Source organism: Falco peregrinus, chromosome 14 (genome assembly GCF_023634155.1).
Source record: "Falco peregrinus isolate bFalPer1 chromosome 14, bFalPer1.pri, whole genome shotgun sequence".
Taxonomy (NCBI): Eukaryota; Metazoa; Chordata; class Aves; order Falconiformes; family Falconidae; genus Falco; species Falco peregrinus.
The window spans coordinates 1340094-1359955 of NC_073734.1; the positions used below are offsets into that span (position 1 = coordinate 1340094).

Genomic DNA, 19862 nt, shown 5'->3' on the forward strand with positions numbered 1-19862 from the left:
CACCTGATCCATCTCCCCACACCAGAGCTGGCTCAGCTCCAGACCCAAACTGTTTTTGCGAGAGGTTTCACAAGTACCTAAAAGCGCTAACAGTTCCACCCCTGCCCTCAGCAGCCTATGCCACCTCTGCGCTAGAATTAAAGGGTGTTAGTTCTTCCTGTGTCTGAACTCCGTTTCCCTTTACATCTCACCCAGCCTCAGGGGGCACAGGAGACAGCTCTGGCTGATGCCGTAATCACACCCCTCTGTAAGGTCTGTTCTAGAGGAGTAAGTGACGGCGTGCCTGGTTAGCACACCCACCCCAGGCAGGCGGCATCGGGAGCTGCACACGGGGGACACTCAGACACCCCACCAGAGCAAAGCCGGCTGTGCAGTCCCAGCCACTGCCTTCTGCAGAACAGAGCCAGGCAATCCCCCCCGCGCCCCGGCTGTCTGGCGTTTAGCAGCAGGAAGGCAAATCAAATTACCAAAACCATGTTACTGTAGAGATGAGCAGAGCAGTCTCCAGATGTATGGCGTGGCATCGCTGCGCTGGAACTATCACCTTGCCCCCACTGAAATCAGTGGTAAATCTGCTGCCATAGGGCCAGGAGCCATTACCCCCAGCAGCGCTCTTATGGATGAGCTGATAAAAACTCTGCTTCTCGTCACTCACTGGCTGCCCTGATTTTTTCCTCAGTGCTTTTAATTAAAATTTGATATTTTTATCACTGTTGAAGCAGCAAGCGCTTTAGGATTTTAATGATTTAGGAATTGCATACAGCAGCAAACTCCCTTCAGCAGAACCGATCCAGACTCCCCCACAGCTGGGATTTCCTGCTCCTGTCCCCATCCCCTCCTGGAAGGGCCCTAAGGCAGCCAGCCCAGGCACAGACACGCACCTATTGCTCTAACGCAAGCGCTGACAGCCAGCGCCTCACCCACCACCCAGCACCTCGCCTACCACCTGCTCAGCTGGGGTTTAAGCTTGTCAATACAGATGCTGCCCCATCCAAGACAAAAAGAATAATCTCCTTTTCTAGACATCTCAAATATTCACCCTAGAAACTGCAGAAGGGCTTTTGCTTTTCCTATTTGGAAGGTAAAATACTAGGAAGGGAACTGCAGCAAGCAACCTGCATGATTTAATACCGCATTTCAGGAAAGCGTTTCATCTTCAGCAAGTCGTTCTGAGTTAGCAATTTTGTACTCAATCTTGCAGCCTAAGCCCTCTAAAATAAAAGCTATGGGCAGCCCATATGAATTTAAAGCACCTATTATCTGGCTACTTCACGTCCTGCACTGTTTCGATCCTCAGAAACTCATTAGCAAATGAAGAATGTTATTTGCTTTTGTTGTTGTTGTTCTTTTGGCCACACTACTGTAACAAAGGCATTGCAAAGCCAATTGAAAGCTACCTGCCTTATTAAGTCTTGGCATGCCATATTTACTTAGCTCCCTCTTCCAGGTGCCAGGTAGGCAGAGGAGGATGCAAGTTCAGATCAGCAGGAGGATAAAGAAAAAAGGAACTTCAACAACTGGAGCTACTTGGAGCAAGTAAAAGGAAGTAATTGTCAAGGTGTTGTCATTGCTAAGGAGCAAATGGATCAACAGCAATGCAATTAAGAGCCCAAGAAATAAATCCCCCCCAAAAGCAAGCACAGGCAGCCTTCCCAGCTCCGTTGCTGGTGAGGGGCGCTGGGACCACCTGCACAGCAATGCACAAGGGATTTCTCCAGGGACCTGAGGGCAAGGCTAAAGCAACAAGGATTTGGTTTCACAGAGACAACCACGACCTTGAGAGAGAAAGATGCCTCTCGCCATTCATGCAGATGCACATTATGCTCCAAGCCCCCTCTCCAGGGACACCGTGGGACATGGCATCCCGTGCAAGGCTTGACTCAGCACTTCAGAGCGGGCTGACCCTTCAGCCACGCTCTACCACCCCACCAACGTGGGACCTTGCACCAGGCTGAATGCAGCGCCAGCCCAAACAGGGGGAAACCCAAGGCAAGAGGGGTGCTAGGCAGAAGCTGGCTGTTTGTGCCACTGTGAACCCATGGTCCCTTAAGCTTTTGAAAGCTGAATTGCCCTCCCTTGGGGGCAACAGGTTGCAAAGCCTCTACTTCAGCACTGCCTCGTGTTACCAGGGCACTAACCCTGCTACGCACTTGCTTGCAGCCTAGGGGCACAGTTGAGACCAGTTCAAAATGTTGTTCTGCTTCGCAACTGCAAACCCTTAGCAGACTGTTTAAGACCAGGTTTCTAAATAAACGTGCCTGGATGACAGAGGGGTTGCATCCCATCTATGCTTTAAAGTTTGCTGTGTTTAGACACAGCTTCAGGCTATAGGTTTTCATGAAAATACGACTTCATCCTGCATACAACTCCCCTCTCAGTTTCACGGAAGATACAGACAGTTGTACGATGGCTCCCCTTCTCGTGCTCCCCTGTGACAAGCAGTAAATTACAAGCTCTGGCCTTCCAGGTATCACCACTGGCGTCTGAACTGGCACCCACTGAGACTGAAGCAGCTGCTCGTCTTGGGTGTTGTTTCAGGCTCTTTGTAAACTCAGGCTAACAGTAATTACTGTCGCAGCAATATCAAGCCTAACTGCCCAGAACCCCAAACTCAGATGTCAGTTTCCCTGCATAACCTATCCCAAATGCTTCACTGAATTCCTTGCAGCAGCCAACTTGCAAAGAAAAGATCCTTGTAGCATGAGGTAACACAGCAAGCCAAGCAGGGAAAGCTCCTGCTGAAACCCTGATATAAAAAAAGGCTGGAAAATAAGGGCCGTGACAACAGAGGAGAGACCAGAGGATGAAGATCCGTTCGCAGCAGAGGGGGTGCCCCTGCGCCTGCCCCCCTCAGCCGCCGCTTCGCAGGAGTCTTTGAAATGAGTCACTTGGCTTCAGGTTCCTGTGGCGCCGCGCCATTTGCCTTGGTCTTCTGCCCCTTTCCTCCTCACAAGAGTCATCTTAAAAGTATTCTTGGAATAGCTTCTGTGCACAACAAAACATCTAGCAGGGCTGGGCTGAATTTTAAAGGACTTCATTTCAGTCATGCAATAACTCACCGTCCTGTCATATTTCAGAGTAATCAATGTGCATTAATTCAGTCTCCACTGAGCATCAGCAATGAATTTCACAAACCTCACAGCCTGAACTTGCACTGCCTGAAAACAGTGCACTGCTACAGTGAAAAGAGCAAGAGGACAACACAGAATAAGCTCTGCTATGTTTTTATGTGCTTCTTGCTTCCTTCTTCCTTTACAATAAACTACTAATAAGCCTGAAGGACGCACAAATGGAAGTATTTCTGTCTGTTGTTTATCTGCCGGTCAGTGCCACAATGGTTTCCAGTTCAGCAGAGGCCGTCAGACCATGACGCAAGAACACACGGGAACAGGGGCTGGCACGAGAACACCCACGCTGTACAATGGAGCCATAAAACAGAAACGTGCAAATCAGAAGCAGCAAGAGTAACAAACTGGAAATGTTGCCCAGCAGAAAAATTAGCAGTTCATTTATAACACAAGTGCCAATAAACCAAGAGGCGCGTCAGCTATTCCTTTTCTGACAGTCTGACCACGTGGCACATTCCCAAATGACTGCGAGACAGTAGGAAACTGCTCATTTTCCAAGAAAGGGCTACGTGGCATTTCAGCCACTAACAACTCACATGGCCCTATTACTTAGGGCTGAGGCACAATTTTACTCCTTTCAATCAGGAGTGACTTCACTGAAGTCAGACTTACTCCAGGGAAGAACAGATTCAAAGCAAGAGAATGACACAAACCGGCTCCTCATCAGGAAGACCCAGACCCCACTTCACTGGGTTACCCACAGTCCCTGTGGATCATGCAGTATCAGAGATGTAGGAGTTATTCAAAGGCAGCACTCCTGAGCCTTCCACAACTAACACACAGATACTCTGCAGGCAAGCAACTGCAAGCCCAACACAGGTGGCTTTACAGAACCATCTCCCAAAGCCTGCCTCTTGGCTAAGGGCTTTTCAAGGTGCTCTGCACATCCTGACCATGCTACTGATGCATTTCTAGCTGAGCGACAGCACTCCGGCACTTTCCTGACTCACACTCCATCAAGTACGAGACAAAAAGTTCGATTTATACAACATTCTGGTTCTGCTGTAGAGTCCCCATGTGCTCCTCACCAAGCAGCCCACATCCCTCTCCCAATGCCCTGCAAGGAGCACAAAACCCAGGTCGGCAGAAACCGCCAGGGTGTCGCTCAAGCTGTGCAGAGGACCTCGCTGGCACAGCTCCCTAATGCCACACACTCACCAGTTCAAGGGCAAGACAAGGGACAAAGTACTGGACATGAGTGTTCCTGGGAGTTACCTCACCCTACTTCTATTTGGGGTGATGTTCATGTGTTGCTCTGCTGCTTCTCTGTAGTTGAAGAGCAGCTCTTTGCCCTTCATGGGAACCGATTTACTTCCATCCCAAAAATGAATGCTCATGAATACTAGTCAATCACATTTTAAAGGAAGCAGTGTCCCCTGCAAAGCCTACCTCGGTGAGATTAAGCTCTTATGTCACTTGGGCAGTATGGAGAACTGCCCTAAGCCAACATCATTTTAACCTTCCATACGAATGACGTAAAACAATTTCTCAGTCCCTCCGCAAAGCAACAGATCATTTCACAAGCATGGGGAGCCAGGCACCACAGGGCATTTCCTCTCTAGTTTGCTACAGCCATGCTGTTTGAGGATAGGACAGGGTGTTCAACTACATCTAAGCAGCAAACGGAAGATGAGAGAACAGCTGTGCCCAAAGAGAGCCTGCACCTCTGGCCTGGCACAGAAACACCAGCTGGCTCAGAGCGACCCCCTCACCTTGCATCACCCACAAAGTCACGCAAAGAACTGTGCCAAGAGGCAGCAGAGTGCTGGTGTAAAGAGTCAGCCTGTCTGTCTGTGTTCCCCTGCAGGGCTTCCTCCCTTCCATGCCAGGTACTAAACCCTTTTGCGTTAACAAGCCTCCAGGTAACACCGCCGCCCCTTCACATCACGGCACAGTGCCAGACTTGCCAGGGCCACAGCACCGATGTTCCAACCTCCGAGCAAAAGCATGGCACACGGGGCAGGGAATAGGTGCCAGCTGACACAGCAACCACAGCCCCATGCACGCAGGCACAGCCACACCAGCGTGACTGCCCAAAGGCTCCAGGCTAACACTCTGCCTGCAGATGCTACCTGCCCCTTCACTCCTGTGTGCGCTCCAGATGCCTCAGTCCTCTGCAGCACACCAGCCTCCTGCTGGTTAAAGACATCTGGAGCTCAGCGTGTCTGGGCCAGGCTGGCTCCCTGCCACGAGCACAGCGCATCTTCTCCCCTAGAATCACAGCTGGAGCACAGGCGGGCAAGTATCCTCAGGGGCAGCACAGCGGCAAGGCTGGAACACAGAGGGTATGAAAAAGCATCACCTTCGCTCCAGCCCAGGGTGAGGCAGGGAACTGGTTGCCAGATGGGAAAGGGGAAAGCTCTCTGGATCTAGCCATTCCCCTAGCGTTTTCCATCATAATTAAGCCCCTAACATCGAGTAGAGAGGTGCGATGGCTAAACACCTTACCAGCACCCCTCCCTGCCATTTCCCTACTGTCCCACGTGCGCCTTCCCCTGAAAACGCCCAGGAAAGCACAGGGAGGGAACGCACAGCTCGTCAGTCCCTGCTGCGGTGGCATCGCATGGTGCTGCCAGCCAGGATGTGACCAGCTGCAGGCTGCCTGACCACAGCCTAGAGCAAACCTCGCAGCACGGCATGGGCTATAACCGGTGTGCAAGAAAAGTGCCGGCTTCAGACAGAACGTTCCGCCGTCTCACTACTGCGGCCAACACGATATGCATTCAAGAAGCAACTCCAGTTTTCAAAGGTGGTGGTCCTCACTCTGATCAGGCTCAGCTTTGGGTCCTCCAAACAACAGGTTTGTATTTATGCAAACAGGCTTTTGTATTTATAATTATCAGAGCAAACCCGTAATTATGCAGCAATAGTCAGATACTAGAAACCAACACCATGAGAGGCCACCCCACCACACAGTGCACTCTTATCCCTGAAGCCAACAGACATGGCATTAAACGTTCCAGCACCAAAGGATAATCACAGTCTGAAGCATAGAAGAGCCTCCAGCCTATGACAGCATCATCTTCACCACAGGAAAAGTTTCCCCCAGCTGCAGATCCAGTGCAATGCCACCGAAACCAGGACAGTGCCTCAAAACCCACAGCAGATGCCCTGTTCTGAACCCAGCCCCGCAGGTTCACCTCCCACTGAAGGCACACACCTCTCGGGACCTCCAGTCTCACCTTGTTCTCATCAGGGGAGAAAACGATGCGGAAAGTCGCAAGCATGCCAGGCAGTACCTTGCGGCACACAGCATGGTGGCTGATCAGCTTGAAATAAGGTGAGCTCTCCAAGATGACCTTCACCAGCCCAGGAACCTGCAGAAAAGAGAGGAAAGTATGATCTTGCAGCTTGTGGAAACAGGAGGAGAAGAGGCCTGGTGATACCACCTTCACAAAGCACTTTTAGCTCTGGAGGTACATGCACGTAACACATAAGAGTGAACATTAATCCCTTCTGCCTGGGCAAAACAGCTCGAGGCCAGAGGCAGCAGGGCGATGAAGGAAGGGCCAAGCAGGGAAGACACCAGCAGCACGGCGGTATAATATCTGAATCAAGTCACCCGTGTATTCAATAAGCCCAGAGAATCTGCTGGCTTCTGCCCGTACACATCCAGGCAGACATGCCCCTAGAAGGGGCATGTATTATCTGAACGCCAAACAGTACGTGTTAATCCTGGCGGAAGGAAGAAATTCACTTTAACGTGCTGGGTTTGAGCGGGGCAGTCAAGCTGCGGTGCTACAGTCATGTAGGCAGACCAGCAAGAGGGGACCACAGATACTGTGGCCTTACTGGGAATAAAAGCAGCAAATGAAGAGCAAAAGGAGGAAACACAGGAAGACAAAGAGACAACCCCAGAAACAGAGAGATGGCTGGGAAAATCCAAAGGGAGCTGGAAAGAAGCAAGGGAGAAGCACAATATGCTACAAGGAAAGGCTGATGCAGAGGATGAGAGCCAGCAACCTGGCCAAGTGATGGAAAGCCAGGCGACCCCCCAGGCTGTGCCTATCAACTAGGGGCTTCAAAGGCATTTTCTGCCCCGAGATACATGACTGGCACTGCCTGGTGGTGGTTTCATTATTAAAAGCCAACCTCTGCTCTCCGGAGGCTCCTGCTGCCTGTGACTGTAGCCAGGCAGCTGCCAGCGCAGGCAAGCCAGATCCCTGGGGACCCCTGCCCACCCCCAGCAGTCCCTGCAGGCACCCTGCTGCACGGTTCTGCCCTCTGGGGCACCACCAGCACACAGACAGCACACAGGCATTTTCCTAGCACACAGAGAGCAACCCCTGAGCGCCAAATCTCAAAGTCTGAAGCAGGTGATTTGGACTGGTGGGCAGCTTCACGGATCAACAACAACCCCACATGAGGCTTGGAAAAAATGGAGGCTCACTCTGCGCCACCCACCCGAGCCTGGTAACCCGTGGCCAAGGCAGTCCTGAACTCTCCAAACGCCCTTGGAACCCAGCAATGTCCTGGGGCAGCGAGTTCCAGGAGCCAACTTCACAGTGCAGACAAGCATTTTGGTCACCATGTCCCTTAGAAGGGGAGCACGTGTGGCTCAGACCTTCAGCAAAAGCCACCCAGAACATCTGAGGGTGCTGAGGAACAGCCTGAAAATAGAAAAGCAATTTTACAACACAGGTAAGAGCAGGAAGTATATAGTACAGCACTTCTGTAGTTGCATGATTACAGAGCCTCTATGCGGAATATATTTTGCTGTCAGCTGGATTTTTATGGGGCAGACAACTTCAGGCTACCATGCAGTGTAACTCAGTATGATTCAGAGGAATGTGGGAAACTGGCACGAAAAACTTGAGACGGAGCACAACGTTGCTTTTCTCCAGGACATCGCCAAAAGCCAACCAATTTAGAATATAACACCCTCGCAGGATTATCCTCTCTGTCTTTCTGTATTTAAAACATACCAAAGATTTTCCTGGAGCTTATCTCACTTTTACACCCATGCTCTCCAGTGGTTGAGCTCTAACTAGCTTCAAAACTACATTGTTTGGGGAAAAAAACCACAGTTCACACATTGCCTCCCCCTTCACAGGGCACGTAAATCCCAAGGTGCAGCTTTACACAGTACAAGTTTATTATCATTTACTGGGAATGGCAGAAATGTTAATGAAGATGATCTTTTCCACTTGAGGAAGCATGAATAGAGCAAATTAACTGTTTGCCTGTTGGCTGGTACTTGGCAAAGATAAACATTTTGAAGTGCTGCATGGATAATGGAGCAGGTGAAGCCAAAGACTCAGTGGGAATGAAGCAGAGAGTAGGAAGAGAGAAAGTGAGGACTGAGGCACATTTTAATCAGGGACGAGGATACCTACAGCAAAGACTGCCCAAAATTCAGCGCAGATCACACCAGTGGCATCCCCCGGGTGCAGGCACACATGCTGCATCTTATCAATGTTCCCAAGTTAAATGCCAGACCAGGAATGGTGCAGTACTCTCCCGGAATAACTGAGGGAGCACACCCGCATCCTTCCTTGCCAAAGGGTCTTCCATTTTCACCCATATCCCTGTCACAACCTGTTATCTCAGGAGATACTTGGACTTGCTGTTCTTCCACCTGCAATATGCCTCGACAGCTTTTTTTTGTTGTCCACCTGTTTGCCCTCCCCAACAGGGAAATTTGGAAAGGAGGCGAATTCACCGTCTCTTGTGCACACTTCCATCTTCCCATCCCACCCTGCCCTCAGGCATACCCCTTCCTCTTCATTACAGAAGAGTATCCTTAATTACACCCCTCTTTCTGACCTGTCTCTACTGCCCGTGCACTTACTGCTATGTATCAAGAGAAACCCCTGCGTGTATGAAAGTGCGCAGGGAGAGAACACCAAGCTCAGCTCCTTTCCTCCCTCCTGCCTTTTCCCACCAGCTTGCCCTTGGCACATGCCTCATTCCAGCAAACGTTTCCCCAGCTGAAGTTCAAAAGGTCCCAATTTCCCTCCTGACAGTGGAACAAAACTGCTGACATTTTTCAACTTTTCCATTCTCAACTTTCTTGGGAAGTCTCAAAATGATCGTTCTTTTCAAGTAAAGGTGGAGACCTTTGAGGGCACTTTACTCCAAACAGGCCGTGGCTCTCCAAAGGGGAAGCAGAGCATCACGTTGTCTCAGGAAAACCTGAGCAGAACCCAATTAAGCTTAGCAGGAGCCTGAAGGGGCACCTAAAGGCCTCCCGCTGCTGCTGCTAAATCAGCCTGCTTCCACTGCTGTTTCAAAACACCTTTCCTGAAGCGCTGTTACCACTAATTATAACTTACTCCAGCATAAAGTGGAGAAGACCCCACCCCGAGCTCTGACAGCCCGTTCAGCTCTCTGTGCAGCTCACCCAGAGGCAGAGGTGCCCTGTGGAAACTGAGATTAACCACGGAGCCACCAGGACGCGGTGCACACTCGAGGGAAAGCACGAGGGCAGGGAAGAACTGTACAGCCCCCAACATTCCCACCCGTGCAGGGCTTCCACGGGGAAAGGTGCTGACCAGAAAAGCTCCTTTCAGCTAGGTACCACCAACACACAGCCAAAACCAGGGGGAGAAACCTCAGCATGGCAAGATTTCCACCGTCTTGCAAAATAAAGGCGGTGAGACGTTTTATTCTGGATGCGCTGTGCTGCAGCAGGCGACTGGCTGTGCTGTGCACCGCACGGATGACACTGCTCTCCAGTTCCAGCACAGGGTTAAACTTCCACATCCCAGCACTTACCTTGTCCACGTTCCTCAGAATCAGTGGCACTTCATAGACCTCATCGGGGACGTAGCTCTGAAATACCACCTCTGATGGGAAAGGCCGGAACAAGCTCTGTTCCAGGGCAACTGCCGAGAACTGGAGATGCAAAAGAGAGCAGAGAGATTCAGCCGCGGGGAGAAAGACTCATCGGTGAGAGAATACAACACTGGCCTCCAGCAAAGGACAGTCCCTTGGTGAGTACGCCTGCCCAGCTCACGCTAGGGGAACAGAAGCTCACCCACCTGTGTTCTGAGCAGATCAAAAGTTTCTGGGCCACACTAGAGCAGGCTCAAGCGAGCAGCTCTTTTGGCAGGTGTTTCTCCAGGTCGCCTTCTCCAACAGGCAAGGCAGCACTTACCTCCGGCAGAGCCCTGGGCTAACACGGTCACACAGCTCCAGAGCACTCACTGCAAGAGCTGTAAGCACTCGTGGAGCAAGGGAAAGCCAAGAATTTACAGGAGACCCCATGGGAAACAATTTGGGGATCATCTTTACATTGAGACACAGAGACCGAGCCCAACACATCCTCAAATCTCTTTTTTGACACACAGCCCAGAAACCAGGAAGAAGAGAAGACAGGCCAGAAAGGAACACCGCCGTTAAGAAAGCGACAGATGAGGTGGTAAGTTCCAGGTACTTTCCCAGCATCACTGGGCAATCTGAGTAAAGCTGGACTTGGCATCTCCTTTTCCCACGAGCTTTCAATGGATGCTTCATTATATTCTATTATTGCCATTTTCTTTAATACCACTACAGAAGCAGGTCTGAAAACATACAGAAACAGCAAATGCTTACAGCGCCGAGGCGTTACTTTGAGAAAACTCCTCCCTGCTCTGCCTCCCCCCTTCCAGCTGAACTCTTCACACTCACAAGACACAGGCACGTCTCCTGCTTCTCCACAGGAGTCAGGGTCGTGCTGAAGCCAGCGGCCACAGCACACGGCCAGTTCTGTGTGCGCTCGTCCGAGGCGTTCCCAACCTCACGCGCTGTCTAGGGCAATCCTTAACCAATTTGCTACAGGTCTCTCGCTGGCAGTTTTCCACTCAACAGCCTACCTCAGTCATCTACCCCTTTGGAACGTGTGTTATACTAAGCAGATCTGTAAGAAAAGCAGCTTTAAACACACGTGTAAATAAACATTGATCCAGATAAAGCACACCCACTCCCCTCTGCCCAGGGCCATTCCCCTGTGTACCTGGCAGCCTGAAAAATCTAACACCCTGTACGGGTCCCACTCGTTGTTCCAACCCAAAGCATTCATGCAATTGCTTTAGCTACACCTTGAGTAGTTACCGTAGGCCCTCAGCCCTCAAAGGCCAACGCTGCCACCACTGAGGGCATCCTATGACCCCAAGTGTTCGACAGAGACTACACCAAACCAAGGGCTGGCTATTTCAGCAGGAAGGTGGGAAATTGCAAGCTTGCATCCTTGTGGCCCGCCCCAGCCTTCCCCCAGTATCATGCTTTAGCCGCAGTAGCTCACCTCCAGCAAAAGCCACCAACTTCAACAGAGGTTGTTTATATGGGCTTAGCGCAGGTCAGGACTTCAACATCTCACTGGGGAAAAATGTTTTACCTTTCCCCCAGCAGAAGGAACTCCACACCAGCAGCAGTCTGAAACAACAACAGGACTTAGTCACCAAGGCATTTAGATAAGCTGGAGGCAAGCCTGTCACAAGCACGCGCTCTCTTCAAACGTCACATCAAACAGCAAGGAAAAGGGCAAGAAAAGGCTACCTTACGATGGGAGGCTTCGCTCATGTCTAGAATCTGGATAATCTGGGGTCGCCGCATCTCCCGAGTGCTGGCCAGCCTCTGCTTGGTGGTAAGAGACATCTCCTTCAGGAGGGCAGAGGGAGTCAGCTGAAATGCAAAACACCAGCAAGAGCTACAGAACTGCCTTTATTCAGAAAGGCTTTTCTCCTTCAAGAGCCACCGATGAATAATTTGTGATCATAGCCGCTAGGATAGTCCTGGAAGTCCCATAATTACCTGTTGAAATATTTACCATTAGTAAATTAATGATAGAGAGTGCAATACACATGCTCCAAACAAGTAGCTTTGTCCCGTTAGCTTCTCCTTCGTGATTTGATGTGACATGTTGGGGGTTTTGCTCTTCGGGCATTTGTTTCCTTTCCAGTTTGGCCGGAGTGAGCCAGTGACCTTTGAAAAAGGTTGGGAGGAGTTACCAGAAATCCCTTAACTCCACCCTTGCACAACGCTCACAACCACCACACATGTGGAGATGTCACTGCTGGGTGAGTCAGGAAAGCAGAAAATCAGTGTTGTGCCAAGACTGAGGTGGAGAGGAATGGCTCCAAGTTTTAGTTATCTCTTTTGAATTAGCACTTGTTTTCTCTGTTTGGGCCTCCGAGACCCCTCCACAGAAGTATGCAAAGGTATCTCCTCGACAGAGCTTCAGCACCAGGTCATCTTCAGCCAAGTGAGCTCTGGTCAGCAAAGGGCTGTCTGAGGATGGGGAGGAGGAATTGCCCTGACTCCGCTGCTGTCTGCAGCGCTGGATCTGTGCTCCACACGGGATACGGGACAGAACAACTGTTTTGGAACCTGTTCCATCTGGGACCAGCCATACCTCTCGAAACCTTCAAGCAAGAGTTTGAGCAGCCCACCACGTGCCCAGCTGCCTGGAGGGCAGGTATGGTCAGAGCAGCGCTGGCAAGCATCCCGAGGTGACAAAACGTTACTGCCCACACAAAGGGGGCGGAGAGAAGCACACGCTCACGCTTCAGCTATTCCGGTGCAATGCCCGGTACGTTCATTTAAATGGCTCCAGTGGCACATCCAGACACAACTCTGGACTTCCCCTGAAGCAGCACACAGTCCATCCCCTACCGCACCATGGTCACCACCTCCGACAGAAGCATGGCAGCAGAGAGACGGGGAGGTGGTGTCCAGCTTCACAGTGCTGCCAGACAACAGGAGGGGCAGGTAGAGGAAGGACGCGGGGGCAGTTTCCAGCCTTACACAGCTCCTACCTGGCCGCAGCAGGTACTTACAGTTGCAAGCTTCTCTGTCCCTCTGGCTAGCTTCGGCTTACGAGGCACTACCACTTGGCTCGGGAATCTACCAGCCATCCTGGAGGACCCCGTGAACCAGCGGGGCTTTCCAGTGGCCATGCCTCAGTTGACCTGCAAGGAACAGCAACGGGACTTGGAAAACCCAGCATCCCCTTCCATGGCAGACCCAAAGGAGACAGCTGTGTCTCCGGGCTGTGGCTCCTTCATAACTGGAGGGCAGCCGGCATCCCCACCCTGTTTCATAACTAGACCCTATTTCAGTGGCAGAGTTAAGACTGATAGAAGTAAAAGCCCAGAACAAACACTCCAAAACAGCCTTTTGCTGTGGGCGCAGTCCCACAAGCCACAAACACACATCAAAGACTGCTGCCACTTCTCATCTTCTCCCCCTCTTCCATGTATTTTGGAACTATTTGCTGGAATTATTATCCAAATCTCTATTAATACCCAAACTGTCCTTTATTACTCTTTAAAAGTTTTTTGGTGGGAACAATGTCACTTCACTGCTTCATTTTGCAAAAACAGCTGACCCGATGTGACTTTGTGCCTGACCCTACTAAGTGCTCAGACTATTATGAACAACCTTACACCCAGGGATCGCTGCTGCCCCAAGCATCAAAATCAGACTGCTCTCCTACTTTGCAAACCAAACGCCCATCCTTTGTGCAAGGAGCTTGGTGATGTTTTTAACTAAGGGACCATAGAGTTCAATACTCTGATTAACAACTATGGTTTCTCAAAGCTAATTTGGTTAGGTTACAAAACTTATCCAGCAAATATGACTCCTTCCAGGCATGAAATTACCATGCCCAAGAGCCTTTCTCCATGGAGAATGAGGGCCTTATTTTTCACTTACTAACACCCAAACTCTAGGCTCCCTACAGGCATGAAAAGCTGTAGCAGCAGAAATAAAAGCATGAAACCATTAAAGTCGCATGAGCAATTAGCTCAAATAGAAATACAACAGATGTGACAGCTTGGCCACTTCAGGCTATCCTAATGGCAGTTCCTCTCAAGCATCCTTATCCTGCAGGCAGCACGGCTTGACAGGTCCATGGGCCATCCTTCTTCTATCACCAGCCTGCTGACAACCTCCCCATCTGTCTCTCAAAAAGTGGGTGTGCAAGAAAGGGAAAGAAAACACCCCCAGAAAGTGGGTCTCAAGCACCGACAAAAGTCAAAGGTGAGTATGTACAGCATTTACTAAGCACTACTTTGGACGAGAAATCGTTTCCCCTCCCTTTCTGGCTAACTGGACCAAGGAACAGATGGATGTCCCCACCTCTTTTTTTTTCTGGGACTTGAAAGACCAGTGGCCTCAAACCCAGCTCTACCCTAAAATTATTTTACATCCTGACAATAAGTAAAAAATCACAGATCCTACCCCCTCCTGCTTCCTCCTGTTCCACATCATTTTTCTTCATGTGGACTTGCTGTACACAGCTAGACACCATTCTATGCAAAGACCACCATTCCCTTCCCCTCAAGTTTGACCCACATCCTGCAAACGAGGCAATACTTTCAGCTCATTACTCCCGAAACAGCTACAGCATTGCGCATGTTCACGGTACCAGGCCCTTCATAGTTTCAGGGAACAACAGGGTTGCCATTTCCTTTTGTCCTTGCCGGGAACATGAGAGAACAGCACGGTCCTACGGACACAAGGGCATGCTGCAGCTGGAGCTCGGATTGAAAGCCAGAAATAACTATTCGTTAAGAGAGAAATCTAATGGGGATGATACAACACTAATCTGGGTATCAGTGCTTTATTACTGGGTCTTGAGAGTAACTGGATTATTTGTTTCAATTTTCTAACTATAATTTCACTTCACTTGAAACTAATCCTGCTCATCATGCCCACACCAGTTATTTCCAGAGGGCTTCCAGTCTGCATGCCCCCATACCAGTCCAGCAGCTTCCCCTACCCTCTAGCCCCAGAGTTAGGCACTTCCACAGCCCCACTTCCCTGGAGCCTGCAGGGACCAGCCTCCTGCATTAGGAGGAAAGCAGCAGAACTAAGAAAGCAGCCACATTCTCCTGCGGGGGCAGGACAAAACAGCAACCGCAACACAGCCCACCTCCAGCCACCACCCCTGGCTGCTGCACGGGGAGCTCCATCTTCCCCACCTCAGAGAGCCCTTCACCCCCCCCAGAAATTAAGGACAGACTGCAACTGCCCCTCTGCTCCAGGCTCAGGGCACAGACGGCTCGGGCACCTCGACTGTGGGTTCAGAGCATGAACGCCCCAACCCTGGGCAGGGGAACCAGCTGCGCCAGGACACAACAGCTACCATCACCTCAGAAAAGCAATGAGGAAATATACCCAGGGCTGGGGTACAATTCCTGACGTGTCTCAGGAAACCCACATGTGCCAGAGCAGGGTGCCAAGCTCCAGCCTCCTCCCCCACGCTCCCTTTACTCCAGTACCTACTATTACGTACTGCTCTGCTTTTGTGCTGTGCCTCACATGGCTGCCAGGGCAGGGTGAGAAGCAGCAAGAGAATTCCTGCCTGGCACCTTCTCCAGGGGAGCAGCGCTGCACTTTGCCAAGGTGAGGTTTTTTGGCTCTGCATGATTTCAAATGTGAGGGGTCTGTTTTCTCACCACAGAAAGCAGGGAGCAGAAATATTGTGCTGTACCTCACATGGCTGCCAGAGCACGGTGAGAAACAGCAAAACAATTCCTTCCTAGCATCTTCTCCAGGGGAGCAGCGCTGCGCCTTCCCAAGGTGATTTTTTTGTTCTGTGAATGATTCCAAGTATGAGAGGTCAAATTTCTCAGAACAGAATGCATGGAGCAGAACTTTTGTGCTGTTCCTCTCATGGCTGCCAGGGCACGGTGGGAAACAGCAAGAGAATTCCTACCTGGGATCTTCTCACCATGTCCTTGCAGCCACATCAGGCACAGCAGAAAAGTTCGGCACCCTTCTCTCTGTGGTGAGAAACTGGACGCCTTTACATTGGCAATCATGCAGGGCCCCAAAGAGTCACCTTGGCAAAGTGCTGCACTGTCCCCCTGGAGAAGGTGCCAGGCAGGAATTCTCTTGCTGCTTCTCACCCTGCCCTGGCAGCCATGTGAGGCACAGCACAAAAGTTCTGCTCCCTGCTTCCTGTGGTGAGCAAAACTGACCCTTCAAAGCTGCAACCGTTAAGAGCCCAAAAAAGGCACCTTGGGAAAGTGCAGCACTCCTCCCATAAAGAAGGTACCAGGACAAAATTTTCTTGCTGTTCTCACCCTGCCCTGGCAGCCATGCGAGGCACAGCACAAAAGTTCTGCTCCCTGCTTTCTGTGGTGAGAAAATGGAACCAAAGTTTGTGCACTCCTGTAGAGCCAAAAGAAAAAAATATATCTTGGGAAAGTGCAGCACAGCTCCCCTGGAGAAGGTGCCAGGCAGGAATTCTCTTGCTGCTTCTCGCCCTGCCCTGGCAGCCATGTGAGGCACAGCACAAAAGTTCTGCTCCCTGCTTCCTGTGGTGAGAAAACTGACCTCTTCTCATTGGCAATCATGCACAGAAAAAAAATAATCACCTTAAAGCGCAGCGCTGCTTACCTGGAGAAGATGCCAGGCAGGAATTCTCTTGCTGCTTCTCACCCTGCCCTGGCAGCCATGTGAGGCACAGCACAAAAGTTCTGATCTCTGCTTCCTGTGGTGATAAAATTGATCCTTCAGAGTTGCAATGGTTAAAAGCCCAAAAAATCACCTTGGGAAAGTACAGCACTCCTCCCATAAAGAAGGTACCAGGAAAAAATTCTCTTGCTGTTCTCTACCCTGCACTTGCAGCCATGTGAGGAACAGCACAAAAGTTCTTCTCCCTGCTTTCTGTGATGAGGAAATGGACCCAAAGTTTTTGCACTCATGCAGAGCCAAAAGAAAAAATATATCTTGGGAAAGTGCAGCACAGCTCCCCTGGAGAAGGTGCCAGGCAGGAATTCTCTTGCTGCTTCTCACCCTGCCCTGGCAGCCACGTGAGGCACAGCACAAAAGTTCTGCTCCCCGCTTTCAGTGGTAAGAAATTTGACCCAAGCATTTTGCACTCATGCAGAACCAGAGCTGACCTCAGCAAAGTGCAGCGCTGCTCCCCTGGAGAAGGTGTCAGGCGGGAATTCTCTTGCTGCTTCTCACCCTGCCCGGGCAGCCATGTGAGGCACAGCAGAAAAGTGCTGCTCCCTGCTTTCTGTGGTGAGAACATTGACCCTTCAGAGTTGCAGTCGTTAAGAGCCAATAAAAATCATCTTGGGAACGTGCAGCCCTGCCCCCCTGGAGAACATGCCAGAAAGGAATTCTCTTGCTGCTTCTCACTCTGCCCTGGCAGCCATGTGAGTCAGCACTAAAGTTCTGCTCCCTGCTTTCTGTGGTGAGAAAATTGACCAAAATCTTCTGCACTCATGCAGAACCAGAGCTCACCTCAGCAAAGTGCAGCGCTGCTCCCCTGGAGAAGGTGCCAGGAAGGAATTCTCTTGCTGCTTCTCACCCTGCCCTGGCAGCCATGTGAGGCACAGCACAAAAGAGCTGCTCCCTGCTTTCTAAAGTCAGCAAAATTGACTGTCCACCATTGCACTGATGTAGAGATAAGACTTTCTTACTCAAAAGCAAAACCCAAGAAACCACGTACCCCTGGGAACCCCCTTGTCCTTCCGTGTGGCTGGTGACTTCCCATGGCTCTTCCACAAGGCAGGACAGATAACCACGAATTTGGAAGCCCACGTTAGTTCAAGTACACTGAGTCCTCTGACAGTCACTACTTAGGGGCCAGCGGTCCTCTCACCCCTCCACAGATCTGCCTGTTAGTCCTCTAGCAGTCATTCCCCATGGAGGGACCACAAGTCCTCCACACCTACCTACCAGCTCACCAGAAATGAGTCAGTCCACGCCAGAAGTGACACTGCCTGACCTGCAGGAGATCTATTAGACCAGTATCGATGGTTTCAAGACAGAAAAAACACCACCATCCACCAGCACAGCAGAAAAACCACCAGAAGAAACTTCGTACACAAACCAAAGGCACCCATCCGTACTGTACAAAGGAAAAAAAAGCTGAAAAAGGCACTCTCCACAAAAGAAACCACCACACAGATCACAAGATAAGATAAAAATGCCATAACCCCAGGAACGCAGGGCCAACAAACACAGATTCTGTCCATAACAATAACACACTTTGACACTAACTCGCTTGACCTCTGGCATACCATAACCTTGTTGCCGCCAAACCACAGCACATCGTAGCCCTAAGGCAACACAAAATGGAACACAAAGTCCCTGGAGATCTCCGCCAGGGCTTTCAGGTGCTCCCTGACCTCAAGTATCACAACCTTCAAGAGAGAACAAGATGGAGGCACCAGGACAACACCGCCATGCGTCTTCACACCCTGGAAAAGGGCCTGAGATAAACGCTCCTGGGCAGAGAGGCTGAGGCACTCGGAGGCTTTGAGCCAGCCCTCCACCACCACAGGGCTTCAGCTCATCATTTCTGTGTCAGAGCCACCAGGCAGGTGGCCCCATCCTCCCTGAGAGACCGCTCAGGGCACCTGTACCCAGCTCCAGGGGGCTGGACACACAGCCTCGGATCCATGGGGGGAGGGGTGCTTTAATCCTGGGAGCAGGATTTCTGACAGTGCCCCTGAGGAGGAAAGCCTCCTCAGGCCTGGAAGCCTGAGAGACATCCCCGCGCTGCTCCACATGTCACCAAAAGCAGGGGCTGAGGAAGGCTGCTTTGGGGCCCGTCGAGGGAACCAGCTCCCCTGGGCTGCTCTGCGGCCACCGGCTGCCGTTGCTGTCGCGCGGGTCTCAGTGCTGCTCTGCAGTCGGCCGTCACCTCCCCGCGGGACACTCCCCAGCGCAGCACACGTCTGCACTGGCTCTCCCTGGGGACAAAGATCACAAGCGAGGGATGGGCTTGGCTTTGCCCCCAGTCCCAGGCTGCCCCCAGAGAGACCTGCCACCCCCGCCCCAGCTGTGCGATGTGGGCACCACGTACAGCTGCAGCTGTGGGTCAGGGCAGCTGTGGGCAGGGGGCAGGCCCCGTGGCGGTGCCCCCGGCGCTGGCAGCAGGCAGAGCTGGGGAGAGCGAGGGGCAGCCCAGGGCAGCCGGCAGCCGGCGGCGGGGCCCGGCAGGGTGCAGCACCCTCAGCAATGCCCGGCTCCTTGCGCCTCGGCCCCAGGGCTGCAGCGCAGGGCTGGCCCCAGCCGGGGCTGGGCTGGGAACAGCCAGGCAGGGCCCCTGGCAGCCCGGCACGCACCTGCTCCCTGCGTGGGGCGGCCTGGTCCTTTGCAATCGACCCCGTGGCACCCAGAGAAGAGCCCTGCCCTGAGCCTGAGCCATCGCTGCAGGGATGAGGCCTTCCTCGGCGTCCGTCCCTCAAATCCCTCCCTCCGGCCCCCACGGTCCGTCCCTAAAACACTTCCCCTCGCCCCCGGTCCCTGCTGGCCCTGAAGGCTGGCCACAGCACTTGGTTTCAAGCCTGAGCTGGTCATGTCATGGCTGTTCTGGAATGTGGTACAGTGAAAGGAGAGATAGAAATGGCAAATTTTTCCCCCCAGGGCGGTCAAATGCTGGCAGAGGTTGCCCAAGGAGGTTGTGCAGTCTCTGTCCTTGGAGATCTTCAAAGGCCAAGGGCACACAGTTCTCTGCGACCTGCTCGAGGCGAGCGTGCTGGAGCAGAGGGCTTGGCCCAGAGGACCTCCACGGGTCCCTTCCAACCCCCCCTCCTGTGTGGCTCTGTGCTTTGCTTTTCCTCCTAAAGCCCCTCAGCTCAGCCCCGATGCCCGCTGGAAAGGGTGCTGGAGCAAGGGACCATCCCAATCTCCTCCCCGAGGGTCCACCCCAGCACAAGCGCTCCCCACTCCACAAGACCCTATGGCAGACACAGTCAGGAGAGGGAAAAGATTCTTTTATTGTCAACAGCAGCTGCAGGGGCCCAGGAGTCACAGCGGTTCAGCCGGTGAAAATCAGTCGGC

The 19862-nt window shown here is 51.9% G+C and overlaps 1 pseudogene; it reads right to left on the bottom strand.

The window, feature by feature from the left end:
• LOC129785694 (hydrocephalus-inducing protein homolog) overlaps nucleotides 1-13006 on the bottom strand; it is a 67215-nt pseudogene extending 54209 nt beyond the window's left edge.
• Nucleotides 13007-19862: the final 6856 nt, after the last annotated feature.